This window comes from Eumetopias jubatus, unplaced genomic scaffold (genome assembly GCF_037043125.1).
Source record: "Eumetopias jubatus isolate StellerSeaLion01/CBP00866 unplaced genomic scaffold, mEumJub1_p1.0 scaffold_6, whole genome shotgun sequence".
In the NCBI taxonomy this organism is placed as follows: Eukaryota; Metazoa; Chordata; class Mammalia; order Carnivora; family Otariidae; genus Eumetopias; species Eumetopias jubatus.
The window spans coordinates 88,949,865-88,967,292 of record NW_028274812.1 but is presented as its reverse complement, the minus strand read 5'-3'; the positions used below and the strand labels follow the sequence as shown (position 1 = coordinate 88,967,292).

General features: G+C 37.5%; 1 pseudogene; it reads left to right on the top strand.

The window, feature by feature from the left end:
* The first annotated feature begins 417 nt into the window (after positions 1-417).
* On the top strand, positions 418-2,480 carry LOC114204524 (acyl-CoA synthetase short-chain family member 3, mitochondrial pseudogene; annotated as a pseudogene).
* The last annotated feature ends 14,948 nt before the right edge of the window (positions 2,481-17,428 follow it).

The window sequence follows — 17,428 nt, the reverse complement described above, 5'->3', positions numbered from 1 at the left end:
GGTCTTGGGATCAAGCCCCACATTGTGCTCTATGTTCAGTGAGTCGCTTGAGAGTCTCTCTCCCTCTCCCTCTGACCCTCCCACTCTTTTTCTCTTTCTCTGTCTAAAAATAAGTAAATAAATCTTAAAAAAAAGATTAATCATATCATTTTTACCCACATAAATAAAAGTAAAGCAAAATGCAGGAAATTACTGAGGAAATGATCTGGAATATATTACAGAAAGAAAGGAAATAGAAAATACGAGGTAGGATAAGGAAATGGAAGATAGACTATTAAGACTGCATATATCTAGGCTTCCCGCCCGCTGCCCGCCGCCTTCTGGAAGGCGGGAGCGCCCCAGCTGTCGCCTGAGGAGTGCACTCCGGGACCTCGGGCTACACAGCCTGCGAGGGGGAGAGCGGTGCAGCCAGTGGCGATGAAGCCGTCCTGGCTGCAGCGTCGCAAAGTCACCGGAGCCGGGGGACTCGGGGGGTCCCTGCCTGGGTCCTCTCCGGCCCAGGGAGCCGGCCCGGCCCACAGGGCGTACGTGGCCCCCGGCCCGCGGGGCACTCTCGGGGGCCGGGGCTGCCGAGTGCTGTCGTCTGCCGGTGGTGGCGGCGAGTACAAGCCCCACTTCGCGGCCTAGGTGGCCGACCCCAAGCGGTTTTGGGGCAAAGCGGCCGAGCAGATCAGCTGGTACAAGCCCTGGACCAAAATGCTGGAGAACAGATACCCACCTTCCACGAGTTGGTTTGTGGAAGGAATGCTTAACATTTGTTACAATGCCATCGATCGTCATATTGAAAATGGTCAAGGAGATAAGATTGCTATCATCTACGACCGTCCTGTTACAAACACTAAAGCAACTATTACCTACAAAGAGGTTCTGGAGCAGGTTTCTAAGCTGGCAGGTGTTTTGGTCAAGCATGGTGTCAAGAAAGGTGACACCATGGTTATCTACATGCCCATGATCCTGCAAGCGATGTATACATACCATGCTGGCATGGGCAAGGATAAGAGCCATCCACAGTCTCATATTTGGGGGATTTGCATCCAAAGAACTAAGCAGTCGTATTGATCATGCAAAGCCCAAGGTGGTTGTTACAGCATCATTTGGGATTGAACCTGGAAGAGTAGAATACATTCCCCTTCTAGAAGAAGGACTGAGACTGGGACAACACAAACCAGATAACGTGCTCATTTATAATCGTCCAAATATGGAGGCAGTTCCTTTGGCTCCAGGTCGTGACCTTGATTGGCATGAAGAGATGGCCAAAGCACAGTCACATGACTGTGTTCCTGTTCTTTCAGAACACCCGCTGTATATTCTTTACACATCCGGAACAACAGGGCTGCCCAAGGGTGTTGTTAGACCCACTGGGGGATATGCTGTGATGCTAAACTGGATAATGTCTTCTATCTATGGACATAAACCTGGAGAGGTGTGGTGGGCAGCCTCTGACTTAGGCTGGTTTGTTGGTCATTCCTATATCTGTTATGGACTTCTTCTGCATGGGAACATGACAGTCCTATATGAGGGGAAGCCTGTGGGAACACCAGATGCTGGTGCTTATTTCCGCGTGCTCGCGGAGCATGGAGTAGCTGCCTTGTTTATAGCGCCGACTGCAATTAGAACCATCCGTCAACAGGACCCTGGGGCAGCCTTGGGGAAGCCGTACTCTCTGACAAGGTTCAAAACATTATTTATGGTTGGAGAACGATGTGATGTGGAGACCCTGGAATGGTCCAAAAAGGTCTTCAGAGTACCTGTCTTAGACCACTGGTGGCGGACTGAGACTGGATCCCCAATTACGGCATCATGCATTGGATTAGGTAATTCTAAAACACCTCCTCCAGGACAAGCAGGAAAAAGTGTTCCAGGATACAATGTTACGATTTTGGATGACAACATGCAAAAACTGAAGGCTCGATGTTTAGGAAATATTGTGGTAAGTTGCCATTACCACCTGGGGCTTTTTCAGGACTCTGGAAGAATCAGGAAGCATTCAAGCATTTATACTTTGAAAAATTTCCTGGATACTATGACACCATGGATGCTGGTTACATGGATGAAGAAGGCTATTTATATATTATGTCTCGAGTTGATGATGTGATAAATGTTGCAGGTCACAGGATTTCTGCAGGTGCTATTGAAGAGTCAGTCGTTTCCCATGGTACTGTGGCCGACTGTGCTGTTGTCGGCAAGGAAGATCCTTTGAAAGGTCATGTGCCCTTAGCCCTCTGTGTGTTGAGAAAAGATATAAATACAACAGAGGAACAAGTTTTGGAAGAGATTATAAACCATGTGAGACAGAGCATTGGCCCTGTGGCTGCGTTTCGAAATGCAGTGTTTGTCAAACATTTACCCAAAACGAGGGCTGGCAAAATTCCTCGGTGGGCTCTGTCTGCCCTTGTCCACGGCAAGCCCTATAACACCTACAATCAAAGACCCCGAGCATTTTTGGGCACACAGAAGAAGTGCTGAAGCAGTCATCATGACTTTTTCCCCTATTCTGAGTCAATTTGAATCAATTTTCTAATTGGAGTCAAATTTTTGGAATTATTTCCCATAAATAAACATTTAAATAGAAAAAAAAAGACTAGCATATATCTAATCAAAGTTTCAGGAAAATAAAAAAGAAAGGAGAGAGAATTAAGAGATAGCTCAAAATCTACTACTTAAAAGGAAATTGATAATTTTCCAGAATTAATGATAAATATCAATAACAAACATGATGAACATATTATCCTCATAAGTTCATATTTATGCAAGATATTTAAAAATGCTCAATACACAAACAGTAAGTCAAAAGAGTCAGAGAAAAAGGTACTCATAAAGCTACAGGTGTGTATGTTGAGTGGAGCAAAATGGAATTTATAATGTTTAGATAAGAAAGGAGCAAACTATGGGGTTTACTTAACTGCAAAAACAAGCCTTTGATAAAATTCAACAACCATTCATGACAAAAGTCATAAATTAAGTATTAAGGATAACTTTGTGAAGTTGGTTAAATGTATCTAAAAAATCTGTAACTTGCTTCATAATAAAGGTAAAAATTAGAAATAATTTTATAAATATCGGAACATAAGTAGGTATGATAAATATCACTATCACTGTAATGTAAGATGATACAGTAAGAACCGAAAAAAAAAGTGTAAGAATTGGGTAATTAAAAAAATAGTGAAAGGAAGAAAACTCTCATCTTCCAGAGATAATATATTTGTATCCATAGGTAACCCCAAAGAATCTAGGATCAAAATATTAGAAAAAAGAGTGTAGAAAAACTGTAAAATAACAACATCCAAAAATCAATTATAAACCTAAATGTCAGGAAAGCTAAAATCATGTGTTTGTAAAAGATCAAAACTGAAAATTGAAAACAAAAATATGTCATTTTAGATTAAGTCTATCAAAAATGTGTAAGATGTATGTATTGAAAGTTTTATTGAGGATTCATTAAGAAAGACAAAAATAAAGAGATAAGTCATAATCATTAACTGGAAGGATTAATATCATTAAGATACAAAAAAAATATTTTCCCAGGTAAGTCTATCTATTCAATATCATGCCATCAATTGGATAGATGCTTTAGAGTTGAAAAGCAGAATATTAAATGTACATAGAAATACAAAGGACCACAGATAACATATTACTGAAGAAGAGGAACACAGAGAGGTACCTGACCTATGAATTTTCTAGATCTATTTCAAAGCAATTATAAGCAATGCATAAAGTTGATATGGGAATAGGAAAATAGACCAAGATATTATAATAGGGAGTATGGAAAAAAAAGCAAAATCTAAAGTGGATTCACATTATTCATAGTAATGTTCTAATAAAGAATCTGGAAACACTCAGCAAATGCTAAACCATTGCTCCTAGGGGAATTAGAAGACTAGGTTCCTGAAGGCCTCTGATCACATTTCATCAATCCATCACATAACACATAACCTTGTTTTAGGTGTGTTTCTGTTTAATGACACCTCATTTAATATACACTGTTGACTTATTAACATTTAACTCATGGCCAGAACCACCAGAACTCATTGCTTAACAGAGCTGATCTAGGACATGTGCTAGGTCAGCTCTGTTCTATCTTTATGTATATATATATACATAAAGATAGAACATATCAGCTGTATATCATATCAGCTATATATATACATACACACATATATAAAGAACATATCAGCTATATATCATATCAGCTACATATATCAGCTCTGTTTTATCTGAGATAAAAGATATATATATATATTTATTTCTATATAGATCAGCTCTCTTTTATCTGTATATATAGATCAGCTCTGTTCTGTGTGTGTGTGTATATATATATATATATATATATATATATATATATATATGTGCCTTTTTCCATAAGGCACATCCCAGACTTCTTACACTTTATAATATTGGACAGCACTTCAGCCCTATGCTTGAGGCTATATTAAACAGCAAAATTACCATGAACCCCCACCCAAATTCAAAATAGACCTCTCTAAAAAGTTTAAAGGAACTCAAATGTATAGTATGAAACTTGAAGTGAAAAGGCAAAGTGTCAGCTGACTCAACTTCAGCTGGGAACTTGCATGTAGGGTACCTCAATAGGGTACTTTTTTTGGTCGCTCTGCATATGCCCATGAATGGTCATGAAAGCACCAAGAGTATTGATTTGGGGGTTACAAATAAATTTTTGTGAGTAGGCAAATTTATAAATGCATAATATGCAAATAATGAGAAACAATTGAATATAGACATTGGTATACAACTTGAATTGTCACTGAAACTTATGGGAAAAGCATGGATATATTAGTTAATTAGTGATTTCACTGGTAATCACCAGTTAAAAAATAAATCATATCTCTTCCTCATTTTTTCTAAGATTTTATTTATATATTTTAGAGAGATAGAGAGACAACAATAAGGGGAGGGGCAGAGGGAAAGGGAGAGAACCTCAAGCAGACTCCAAGCTGAGCTTAGAGCCTGACACAGGGCTTGATTCCAGGACCCTGAGATCATGACCTGAGCTGAAACCAAGAGTCAGACAATTAACTGACTGTGTCACCCAGGTGCCCCATATCTTCCTCATTTTTAAAAACCATTTGATGACTATTATAAAATTAGTAAGAATAAAACTTTTTTATTTAAATTAAATTAACCAACTTATAGTACATCATTAGTTTCAGATGTAGTGTTCAATAAGATTAAAACTTTAAATGATTAGAGGAAAATATGAAATTATCTTTATGACCTTATACTAAGGAAGTATTTCTTTAAAAAGAGAAAATCTCAAACTAAAAAAACAAAACAAAAAATAATAAATTCTACTATGATAAAATGTAAAACGTGTTTATCATAAAAATAAATTATTAACAATAAATCATACACTGGGAAAAGCTTTAGGTAATGCATAAAATCCAGAAAACATTAAATTCAAATTACATATAAAGATATAATACCACAAATTCCATTCCTGGGCAAATGTCCTAGAAAAATTATTTTCCCAGCAACCTCAGATGTTGTGGAGGTGCATATGAGAATGTTTATAGCAGCTTGCTTTCAAATAGAAAAATGTAACAAGTTAAAAATAACTCTACATGCCTTAAAAAATAAATAAATAAATAAATAAATAAATAAATAAATAAATAAATAAAAATAACTCTACATGCCTTGATAGAAGACTGTATGCATAAACTGTAGTATATTTTGAAGAGATACTTGTCAGAGATGGAATGGAAATACATTTATGTAGCAAAATTCACAACCATGACATTAAGTAAGCAAATAAGTTTCAGAGGAACATGTGCATTATAATATCATGTATGAATTTCCAAAGTACTAAAAATTTCATAATGCATTGTTTATAGAAACATGTGTATAAATGTGTATAAAACCATATTGGAAAGACGGGGAAAATGAGTAAAAAATACAGACTAATAAATACTCCTGGCATGAGGACAGAGTGTTTTTTGATTGGAGTAGTAGACCCAGGAGCTCCAGTGGGACTCCTATCTCATTTTCAATTTGTACCATATAAATATATTCTCCTGTACTTCTTCATTATCTGTTAATTATGTTTTTGTATATAAAATATGTTATAGAAAAATAGGAATTTAATAAAAGTGAGATAAGTTGGTATTCAGTAATCACTTTTCTGAAGTAATAATATATGAAATGAGTATTTAGGGAAGAAAGAAATTTTCAAGCCCCAATAAAGAGTCAAAAATTAGAATTTTAGAAGACAATTCTTGAAACTACCAAGAGACAGGACACTAGTGATATACCAATAAGTGCATTTCAGTCCAGAGGTTTATCTTGCAATGAGATCCATGTATCTGTTTTGATGTTACTTAATGGTCTTTTCAAATGTCTAAGTTCCATTTTTTAATTTTAAGTTACCAATAATATTTATAAATTAATTTGATTTCCTAAAAAGAATTTTTAGAAGTGATGATAATGTATTTTTCAAGCAGGTTAAATATTTAGATCTATTTAACAGATTTAATGGAGGGGCATTTGAGTTTATCAGAAAATCTCTTGTGGATTTAGTTAGCAAGATATTTTAGCAAATATGAATAAAACAAGTGGGATGAGTAAAAGCCATGCTCTTCACACTTAGCAGGGCTTTCCCTGCAATTTAGTTTCTCTCCCATTTGGTTCTTTTAATCTCCTCCTTTTTCATTTCAATCACTCTTGCTATGTTGGATCTCTTCCTACAGACCTAATTCTCTTGCTTTGCCTCTTCCTACTACCTCTGTCTCTTTCTCACTCCATCATTTTCTCTCTTAAATCTTGCTCACAGTCTCCTTTCCAAATATTATTTCATTCACAGAAAACTTCCCCAGCGACTGTCAATTTAATAGAATTTCAATGTGAATAGACTTTAGTTGAAATTATCTTCTGGCACTGGTTAAGTTATAATCATTTGTGGACTCATTTCCCTTATATATCAAAAATCTTGAAAGCAAGAACTGCTCCTTCCCATTTTCTATTTCTTGTAATTCAGAGGTTGTACAAGTTAGTAAACAAAATTTATTATTTAGGGTGAATCCTGATCTAGGTCCCAGATTCCCAGTTCTCATCAAGATAGTATGCCTTAAAAATATTCTTTCAGATGGTTACTAAATAAAGTTCAATCCTTAATAATTTTTATCCAATAACTATTTTCCTAATATTTATATTTTCCTAATATAAATATTTTGTTATAGTTACATGATTAAATCTGAATATATATATAAAGAAAACATGTATGTATGAGCTGAGATATACCTAAGAGCAAACTTTAGCTTAATTGACCTTTGACTCAGATTGAACCTGCTGATTATTTTTATTTGAACTGTCCTGCCACTTGGCATTCTTCAGGGAGGTCACAACCACTCATAAGGAATAAGGCCCAAATTCAAAAGTTATGTAGTAGTAATATTTCTGGAGGGCCAAAAAAGATGACATTCCCATTTTCAGAGACATTATTTATTGTTTCAGTATGAGGTTTAATATTTATTTGTAATGCAACCAAAAATAGGCTTCTTATATGTAGAAACATTTTATCTGTTGCTACAGTAGATGAGCACAGTAGAGAAGACAATGTTATGTATTTTAAAATGCCATTAATTGTGATAGATTAAAAATTTTCCTGCAGAGATTTGATAGGCACAAATCTCAAAGCATATTGTTTTTTAACCATACAGCAATTTGAAGAGATACCTTTTTTTAAATCTCAAGTGACAAATAGTTTAATCCTATGACAAAGAGTAATATAAATAAACAATAGTTGTATTAATTATGATTCCAATACTTTATGATGTTTAACATGCCTTTTAGTGAAATAAAATGAAGCAACAAATCTATCTTTTTAGCTCTAGTAGATTTTATTTGAAAAATAAATAAGAAATATATGGCTATCTTTTTTCTTTCTATGAAAACAAAAAATAAGTCTTAATAGCATTATCTGTTTTTCCTTTAAAACAAATTTTCTTAATGCAAGTTGAATTTGTCTCAAATAGATCAATAAAATCTTAAAAAAAGGAAGAGCTTTTAAAAAATAAAATCTTCTTTAATGCAGAAATACATTGCATTTTCTTTCTGCATTATTACTTTTCTATGGTTATCTTTTTTAATTTTATTTTATTATGTTATGTTAGTCACCATATCATATATCATTAGTTTTTTGATGTGGTGATCAACAATTCATTGTTTTCATATAACACCCAATGCTCCATTCAATACGTGCCCTCCTTGATACCCATCCCCGGGCTAACCCATCCCCCTCCCCTCTAAAACCCTGTTTGTTTCTCAGAGTCCATAGTCTCTCATGGTTCATCTTTCCCTCTGATTTCACCCTTTCATTTTTCCCTTCCTTCTCCTAATGTCCTCCATGCTATTCTTTATGCTCCACAAATAAGTGAAACCATATGATAATTGACTTTCTCTGCTTGACTTATTTCACTTAGCATAATCTCCTCCAGCCCCATCCATGTTGATGTAAAATTGGGTATCCATCCTTTCTGATGACTGAGTAATATTCCATTGTATATACGGACCACATCTTTATCCATTCATCTGTTGAAGGGCATCTCTGCTCTTTCCACAGTTTGGCTATTGTGGACATTGCTGCTATGAACACTGGGGTGCATATGGCCCTTCTTTTCACTACATCTGTGTCTTTGGGGTAAATACCCAGGAGTACAATTGCTGGGTCATAGGGTAGCTCTATCTTTAATTTTGTGAGGAACTTCCACACTGTTTTCCAAAGTGGCTGTACCAATTTGCATTCCCACCAACAGTGTAAGAGCGTTCCCCTTTCTTCACAACCTCTCCAAAAATTGCCTTCTGAATTTTTGCCATTCTAACTGGTGTAAGGTGGTATCTCAGTGTAGTTTTAATTTGAATTTCCCTGATGACTAATGATGATGAACATTTTTTCATGTGTCTGTTAGCCATTTGTATGTTTTCTTCAGAGAAGTGTCTTTTCATGTCTTCTGCCCATTTTTTGATTTGATTATTTGTTTTTTGGATGTTGAGTTTGAGAAGTACTTTATAGTTCTTGGATACCAACCCTTTATCTGTAGTGTCATTTCCATATATCTTCTCCCATTCTGTGGGTTACCTCTTGGTTTTGTTGACTGTTTCATTTGCTGTGCAGAAGATTTTTATCTTGATGAAATCCTAAAAGTTCATTTTTGCTTTTGTTTCACCAGCCTTTGGAGATGTATCTTGAAAGAAGTTTCTGTGGCCTATGTCAAAGAGGTTATTGCCAATGTTCTCCTCTAGGATTTGGTGGATTTCTGTCTCACATTGAGGTCTTTCATCCATTTTGAGTTTATCTTTGTGTATGGTGTTAGAGAATGGTCGAATATCCTTCTTCTGAATGTGGCTGTCCAATTTTCCTAGCACCATTTATTGAAGAGACTGTCTTTTTCCCACTGCATATTTTTTCCTGCTTTGTCGAAGATTATTTGACCATAGAGTTGAGGGTCCATATTTGGGTGCTCTATTCTGTTCCATTGGTCTATATGTCTGTTTTTGTGCCAGTACCATGCTGTCTTGGTGACCACGGTTTTTTAATATAGCTTGAAATTGGGCAACGTGATGCCCCCGGCTTTGTTTTTCTTTTTCAACATTTCCTTGGTGGTTCGGGGTCTTCTCTGATTCCATACAAATTTTAGGATTGTTTATTCTAGCACTTTGAAAAATGCCATTGCAATTTTGATCGGGATGGCATTGAAGGTATAGATTGCTCTGGGTAACATAGACATTTTAACAATGTTTATTCTTCTGATCCACGAGCATGGAATGTTTTTTCAATCTTTTTCTGTCTTCTTCAATTTCTTTCATGAGTGTTCTGTAGTTCCTAGAGTATAGATCCTTTACCTCTTTGGTTAGGTTTATTCCAAGGTATCTTATGGTTTTTGGTGCTATTGTAAATGGAATCATTTCTCTAATTTCTCTTTCTACAGTTTCATTGTTAGTGTATAAGAAAGCAACTGATTTCTGTGCATTGATTTTTTTATCCTGCCACATTACTGAATTGATGTATGAGTTCTAGTAATTTGGGGGTGGAGTCTTTTGGGTTTTCCACATAAAGTATCATGTCATCTGCGAAAAGAGAGAGTTTGACTTCTTTGCCAATCTGAATACTTTTTATTTATTTTTGTTCTCTGATTGCTGTTACTAGGACTTCTAGTACTATGTTGAACAATAGTGGCGAGAGTGGGCATCCTTAACGTGTTCCTGATCTTAAGGGAAAGGCTCTCAGCTTTTCCCCACTGAGGATCATTTTTGCTGTGGGTTTTTCAAAGATCGATTTTATGAACTTGAGGAATGTTCCCTCTATCCCTATACTCTGAAGAGTTTTAATCAGTAAAGGATGCTGTCTTGTGTCAATTGCTTTTCCTGCATCAATTGAGAGGACCATATGGTTCTTCTCTCTCATCTTATTAATGTGTTCTTTTTTAAAATATTTTATTTATTTATTTGACAAAGAGAGACACAGCGAGAGAGGGAACACAAGCAGGGGGAGTGGGAGAGGGAGAAGCACGCTTCCCGCAGAGCAGGGAGCCCAGTGCAGGGCTCGATCCCAGGATCCTGGGATCATGACCTGAGCTGAAGGCATATGCTTAACGACTGAGCCACCCAGGCGCCCCTCTCCTCTTATTAATGTGTTCTACCACATTGATTGATTTGTGAATATTGAACCATCCTTGCATCTCGGGGATAAATCCCACTTGGTCATGGTGGATGATCCTTTTAATGTACTGTTGGATCCTATTAGCTAGGATTTTGTTGAGGATTTTGGAATCCATATTCATCAGGGATATCGGTCTGAAATTCTTTTTGATGGTGTCTTTGCCTGATTTGGGGATTAAGGTAATGCTGGCCTCATAGAATGAGGCTGGAAGCTTTCCTTCTGTCTCTATATTTTGAAACAGCTTCAGGAGAATAGGTATTATTTCTTCTTTGAATTTTTGGTAGAATTCCCCAGGGAATCCATCAGGCCCTAGACTCCTGTTTTTTGGGAGGTTTTTGATCAGTGCTTCAATCTTGTTACTGGTTATTGGCCTATTCAGGTTGTCAATTTCTTCCTGTTTCAGTCTTGGTAGTTTATAGGTTTCCAGGAAGGCCTCCATTTCATCCAGATTCCTCAGTTTATTGGCATATAGTTGTTGATAATAATTTCTAATAATCGTTTCTATTTCCTTGGTGTTAGTCATGATCTCTCCCCTTTCATTCATAATTTTATTAATTTGGGTCCTTCCCCCTTCTTTTGGATAGGTCTGGCCAGTGGTTTATCGATCTTATTAATTCTTTTCAAAGAACCAGCTTCTAGTTTCATTGATCTGATCTACTGTGTTTCTGGTTTCTAATTCATTAATCTCTGCTCTAATCTTAATTATTTATCTTCTAATGCATGGCTTAGGCATTATTTGTTGCTTTTTCTCTAGTTCTTTAACGTGTAGAGTTAATTGGTGAATTCAGGATATTTCTAATTTTTTTGAGTGAGGCTTGGATGGTTATGTATTTCCCCCTCAGGACTGCCTTTACAGTATCCCATAGGTTTTGGACCAATGTGTTTTCGTTCTCATTGGTTTCCCTGAGTCATTTAAGTTCTTCTTTGATTTCCTGGTTGACCCAAACATTCTTGAGCAGAGTGGGCTTTAACTTCCAAGTGTTTGAATTTCTGCTAAGCTTTTTCTTGTGATTGAGTTCCAGTTTTAAAGCATTGTGGTCTGAGAATATGCAGGGCATAATCTCAGTATTTTGGTATCGTTTGAGACCTGATTTGTGACCCAGTATGTGGTCTATTCTGAAGAAAGTTCCATGTACGCTTGAAAATGAGTATTCTGCTGTTTTAGGGTGGAATGTTCTGTATATATCTATGAGGTCCATCTGGTCCAGTGTGTCATTCAAAGCTCTTGTTTCTTTGTTGATTTTCTGCTTAGATGATCTGTCTATTTCTGAGAGTGGAGTATTGAGGTCTCCTACAGTTAACATATTGTTATCAATATTACTCTTTATTTTGGTTAGCAGTTGGCTTATGTAGATGGCTGCTCCCATGTTCGGGGTGTAGACATTTATGATTGTTAGATCTTCTTGTTGGATAGACCCTTTAAGAATGATATAGTGTCCTTCTGTGTCTGTAACTACAGTCTTTAGTTTAAAATCTAATTTTTTCTGATATAAGAATTGCTACCCCAGCTTTCTTTTGAGGTCCACTGGCATGGAAGATGGATCTCCATCCCTTCACTTTCAGTCTGGATGTATCTTTAGGTTCAAAATGAGTCTCTTGTAGACAGCATATGGATGGGTCCTGCTTTTTATCCAATCTGCAACCCTGTGCCGTTTTATGGGAGCATTTAGGCCATTCACATTGAGAGTGATTATTTTTTTTTTATTTATTTTATTTATTTATTTGAAAGAGAGAGAGAATGAGAGATAGAAAGCACGAAGGGAAGAGGGTCAGAGGGAGAAGCAGACTCCCCGCCGAGCAGGGAGCCCGATGCGGGACTCGATCCCGGGACTCCAGGATCACGACCCGAGCCGAAGGCAGTCGCTTAACCGACTGAGCCACCCAGGCGCCCCGAGAGTGATTATTGAAAGATATGAATTAATTGTCATAATGTCGCCTGTGAAGACCTTGTTTTTATAGACTGTCCCTGTAAATTTCTTTTCTATATCACTCTTGGGGTTTTTCTCCTTTAGTAGAACCCCCCTTAATATTTCTTGCAGGGCTGGCTTAGTGGTCACATATTCTTTCAGTTTCTGCCGGTCTTGGAAGCTCTGCATGTCTCCATCGATTCTAAATGACAGCCTTGCCAGATAAAGTATTCTTGGCTGCATGTTCTTCTCATTTAGTACCCTGAATATGTCTCACCAGGCCTTTCTGGCTTGCCAGGTCTCTGTGGATAGGTCTGACGTTATTCTGATGTTCCTCCCTCTGTATGTAAGGAATCTCTTCCCTTTAACTGCCCTTAGGATGGTTTCCTTGGTTCTAAGATTTGTGACTTTTACTATTACATTCCGGGCTGTTGGCCTGTTTTCCTTGATCTTGGGGGGGGGGGGTCCTCTCTGCCTCTAGGACATGAATGTTTGTTTCATTCCCCAGGTTAGGGAAGTTCTCAGCTACAATTTGCTCAAATATATCTTCTAGTCCTCTGTCACTCCACCCGCTCTGGGATTCCAATAATTCTGACATTGGAATGCTTCATGGTGTCACTTATTTCTCTAATTCTATTTTCATGGATTCTGAGTTGTTTTTCCCTGGCCTCCTCTTTTCCCTTTTTATCTATTAAATGGTCTTCCAGATCACTAATTTGTTCTTCTGCTTCACTAACCCTAGCTGTTAGATTATCTAGATTAGATTGGATCTCATTGATAGCATTTTTAAGTTCTGCAAATTCAGCTTTCGTTTTTGGCCTTAGAGACTCTATTTTGCCATTAATTGATTTCTCCATTCTAGCTATTGTCTTCACAGTTGCTAGCCTGAATTCCATCTCTGACATCTTGGTTATATCTGAATCCATTTGTAAATCTGTGGCGTAAATGATAATCTCTGAGCTTTTCCTATTTGGGGGGCTCCTCCTCCTAGTCATTCTGTTGATGGGTGGTTGAGGGAATGTATAGAGTCCAAATTATTGACCACAACCAAAGCAAGATGCACCTTTTTTCTAGGGACCTTAGGGTTGTTGGCCTCTTGTTTTCCCAGCCTGTCTTCAGGGGGAGGGTCCTGCCGAGCTGTTACTCAGGCAACACTGTTTGGGCAGAGTTGCCCTGCCCCCTTTGGCGGGGGATGGGTATGGTGGATACCGTTTTTGGGGGGCTTTTGTTCTCTGGTGGCTTTCCCTGGTGTCTTTCTGCATCTCTTCTGAGAGTCAGAGCAGAAAAGACCGTTTCCAACCCTCTGCCTCAGAGCAGAGAGATCGCAGTCTGTTCTTCAGTGAGCTCTCCATGCCACATTATCTCCGTTTCTGTCTGTGCTGCTATAAACTGCAGCGTCCTGGGTTGTGCGTCCCTAAGCAGGGATCCCAGTCCTCGTCTCTGGGTCAGGGCATGGGGGCATGTCTCTGCCCTTTGTGCTTCTAAAACTGCCAGCTGCCCCCAGTTCACACACAGGGCCCCGCCACTGCAGTTTCTGTCCAGGGGTTGCCCTAAGGTCCTTTCCCTGCCACTACTGTCCTGTGAGTCTGTGCCCCATCCCCAGTGCGGGAGGCTATCACTCACTGCCAGTGTCTGATCCCCATGGCCAGGCTCCCTCCCGCTTCAGTTTATCCTCTGATATCTGCCCACAGAATCACAGCTCCCTACTTCGTACCTTGAAACCAACTGCCCCTGATATTCTGTTTGTAGAGATCCAGATCTATTTTCTTACATCTAGGCTGATTTCGTGGGTGTTCAGGGTGGTCTGGTAGATATCCAGCTCATTTCCCAGGACCGGTTGGAATAGGGTCCCCTACTCCTCTGCCATCTTTTCCTCCTCAGTCTTATTAGCATTATTAACTAAGTCAAGTTAGCTAATCTCTCTACACTTCAGTTCCCTAGGTATGCTTACTGAAATAGTGGTTTTGTTTCTAAGATTGTAATATTGAACTAGCACCCAGAAGCTGCCTCTTTATACAAGAATAGTCAGTATAAGTTACCATATTAACTGCCAAAGTGCTAGGTCTGCCTTATTTTCAGAGGAACTTGATATTATTCAGAATTTTGAATATAGCATTAGTGTTTACATTCCTTAAACACACACTTGCAGCTTCAGAGATCAGTGTCCTCCAAAAGAACTTCGAGAGTTGCTTATTTTGTGCATTTACCACAAACTAGGGTTATACTCTCAGCTTGACAGACCTTGTTTTTAGCTATATTAGTACTACAGGGATCCCGTATTAACTATGCCAATAAATTGAGAAATAATGGAAACCACCATTCATTACGGAGATGTTATTGTGGGCCAGCCATTGTGCTAAGAACATGTGACTTTCATTTTAGAAAGTATTCCTAGAATGTAGATACCATTATTATCATCATTTAAGGATGAACAAGTATAGAATGGCAATAGAATTCATGAGATATGTATCTGAGATTCAAAACTAAGGTTTATCACGCCAAAATGTATGTGTTTAAAAATATCAATATATTGCTTTCTGAACTTGGTAATGAAGTGAAATTAACCAAATTCTTCAGGAATCACACATAGACCTAAACATGGTTTTACTATGGAAGTTGGAAGCTATCTATGTCTGGAGAAAATAATATTTACATTCTCTATTCAAGGTGCTTGAGTGGCATAGTGTTCTTCAACTCTTTGTTGATTAATAGTCTTCAAGAATAAATAGTTGATACATCCTCAAGTTTCTCTAGATAACTGTTTTGTTAGCTTCAGGAATTTAGGAAATGAATCTTATAAACAGAGCTTTAAACATATTACCAAATGATTTTTTTTCACAATATTCTTTGTACTGCCACTGAGTTATCTTTTAAAAAACATGCTCTTAAACATGTAAACAATGTCCATAGGTTACACTACAGTTCACTCTTGGTGTTGTACATTCTAGGGGTTTAGCAAATGTCTATGCCATGTATCCATCATTATGGTATCATACAGAGTACTTTCACTGTCTTCAAAATCCTGTGTGCTCCACCTTTTAATTCTTCTTCACCTCAACCCCTGGCAACCATTGGTCTTTTCACTTGCTCCATATTTTGTCTTTTCCAAAATAACATATAGTTGGAATCATACAGTATGTACCCTTTTCAGAATGGCTTATTTCACTTAGTGATAGTTATCTAAGATTCTTCCATGTATTTTCATAGCTTGATAAGTCATATATTTTAGTGCTGAATAAGATTCCATTATCTTGATACACTACAGTTTATTTTTTCCTTCACCCATTGAAGGACATTTTGGTACCTCTAAGTTTTGGCAATTATGAATAAAGGTTCTATAAACAGGCTTGTGCATGTTTTGTGTAGACATAAGTTTTCACCTCCTTTGGTTAAATACCAAGGAGTGTGACTGCTGGATCATATGGTAAGAGTCTGTTTAGTTTTGTAAGAAACCACCGCCCTGTCTTCCGAAATGGCTGTACCATTTTTCATTCCCACCAGCAATGGATGAGAATTCCCATTGCTCCACATTACCATTTGATAATGTCTGCATTCGGGATTTTGACTATTGTAATAAGGTGTGTAGTGATATTTCATTGTTATTTTAAGTTGCTTTCCCTAATGACATATGATGTGTAGCATACTTTCGTATATTTACTTGCCATCTATGTATCTTGTTTAGTGAAGTTTCTGTAAAGATGTTTGTCCCATTTTTTTAATTGGGTTGTTTCCTTTTTTGTTGTTGTTGTTTTTCCATTAAAACAAAAGCTCATTTTCTTGTGCCAGAATGTATATAAAAGGCCAGAGATTAAAGCCTAACAGTTTTCCTATGTTCCAACCTTTTTGTCCCTACAGTATATAAATAACCTACTCCTAAGTTTATTCCTCACATGACCATAGCTAGTTTTATTTCATGAATAATGGTGTCCAAATGAGTTAATTTGCTTTCATCACTGTGCATTAGTCAAAGTAGGTCAATTGCAGGCTTCATGCAGACTTTAGAAACTGAACACGTGACTTGAGAACACACAGGAGAGGGTGAGCGGGAGCTCTGAGCTTCTGATGTTCAGCAGACGTCCAGCCTGGCCCGGAAAGTAGTTTCCAGTCTCTGCAGCTATAGGATGAGGGTGAAGCTCCTTGCCAGGGTTTTCTTATTGTTTCATTTAAGAGTTTTTTGTACATATTGGAAAACAGTACTCTGTCACCTTTATCAGACTTGTCTTTTGCAAATATTATTTTTTTCAAGTGTTTAGCTTGTCTTTCACAGAGCAGGAGTTTTTAATTTTAATTAAGCCCAGCCTATTGATTATTTATTTCATGGATCATACCTTTGGTGTTGTATCAAAAAGTCATTGCCCTGCTGAAGATTGTCTAAGCTTTCTTTGTATTGTCTTTTAGGAGTTTATAGTTTTGTGTTTTAATTAGGTGATCTATTTTGAGTTAATTATTGCAGAGGGTGTAAAGTCTGTGTATAGCACATTTTATTTATGTATGTATTTATGTATTTATTTATTTTGGATGTAGTGTTCCATGATTCATTGTTTGCGTATAACACCCGGTGCCCCATTCAGTACATGCCCTCTTTAATACCCATCACCAGGTTAACCTATTCCCCCACCCTCCTCCCCTCTAGAACCCTCAGTTTGTTTCTCAGAGTCCACTGTCTCTCATGGTTCGTCTCCCCCTCCAATTCCCCCCACTTCATTTTTCCCTTCCTACTATCTTCTTCTTCTTCTCTTCTTTTTTTTAACATATAACATATTATTTGTTTCAGAGGTACAGGACTGTGATTCATCAATCTTACACAATTCACAGCACTCACCACAGCTCATGCCCTCCCCAGTGTCTATCA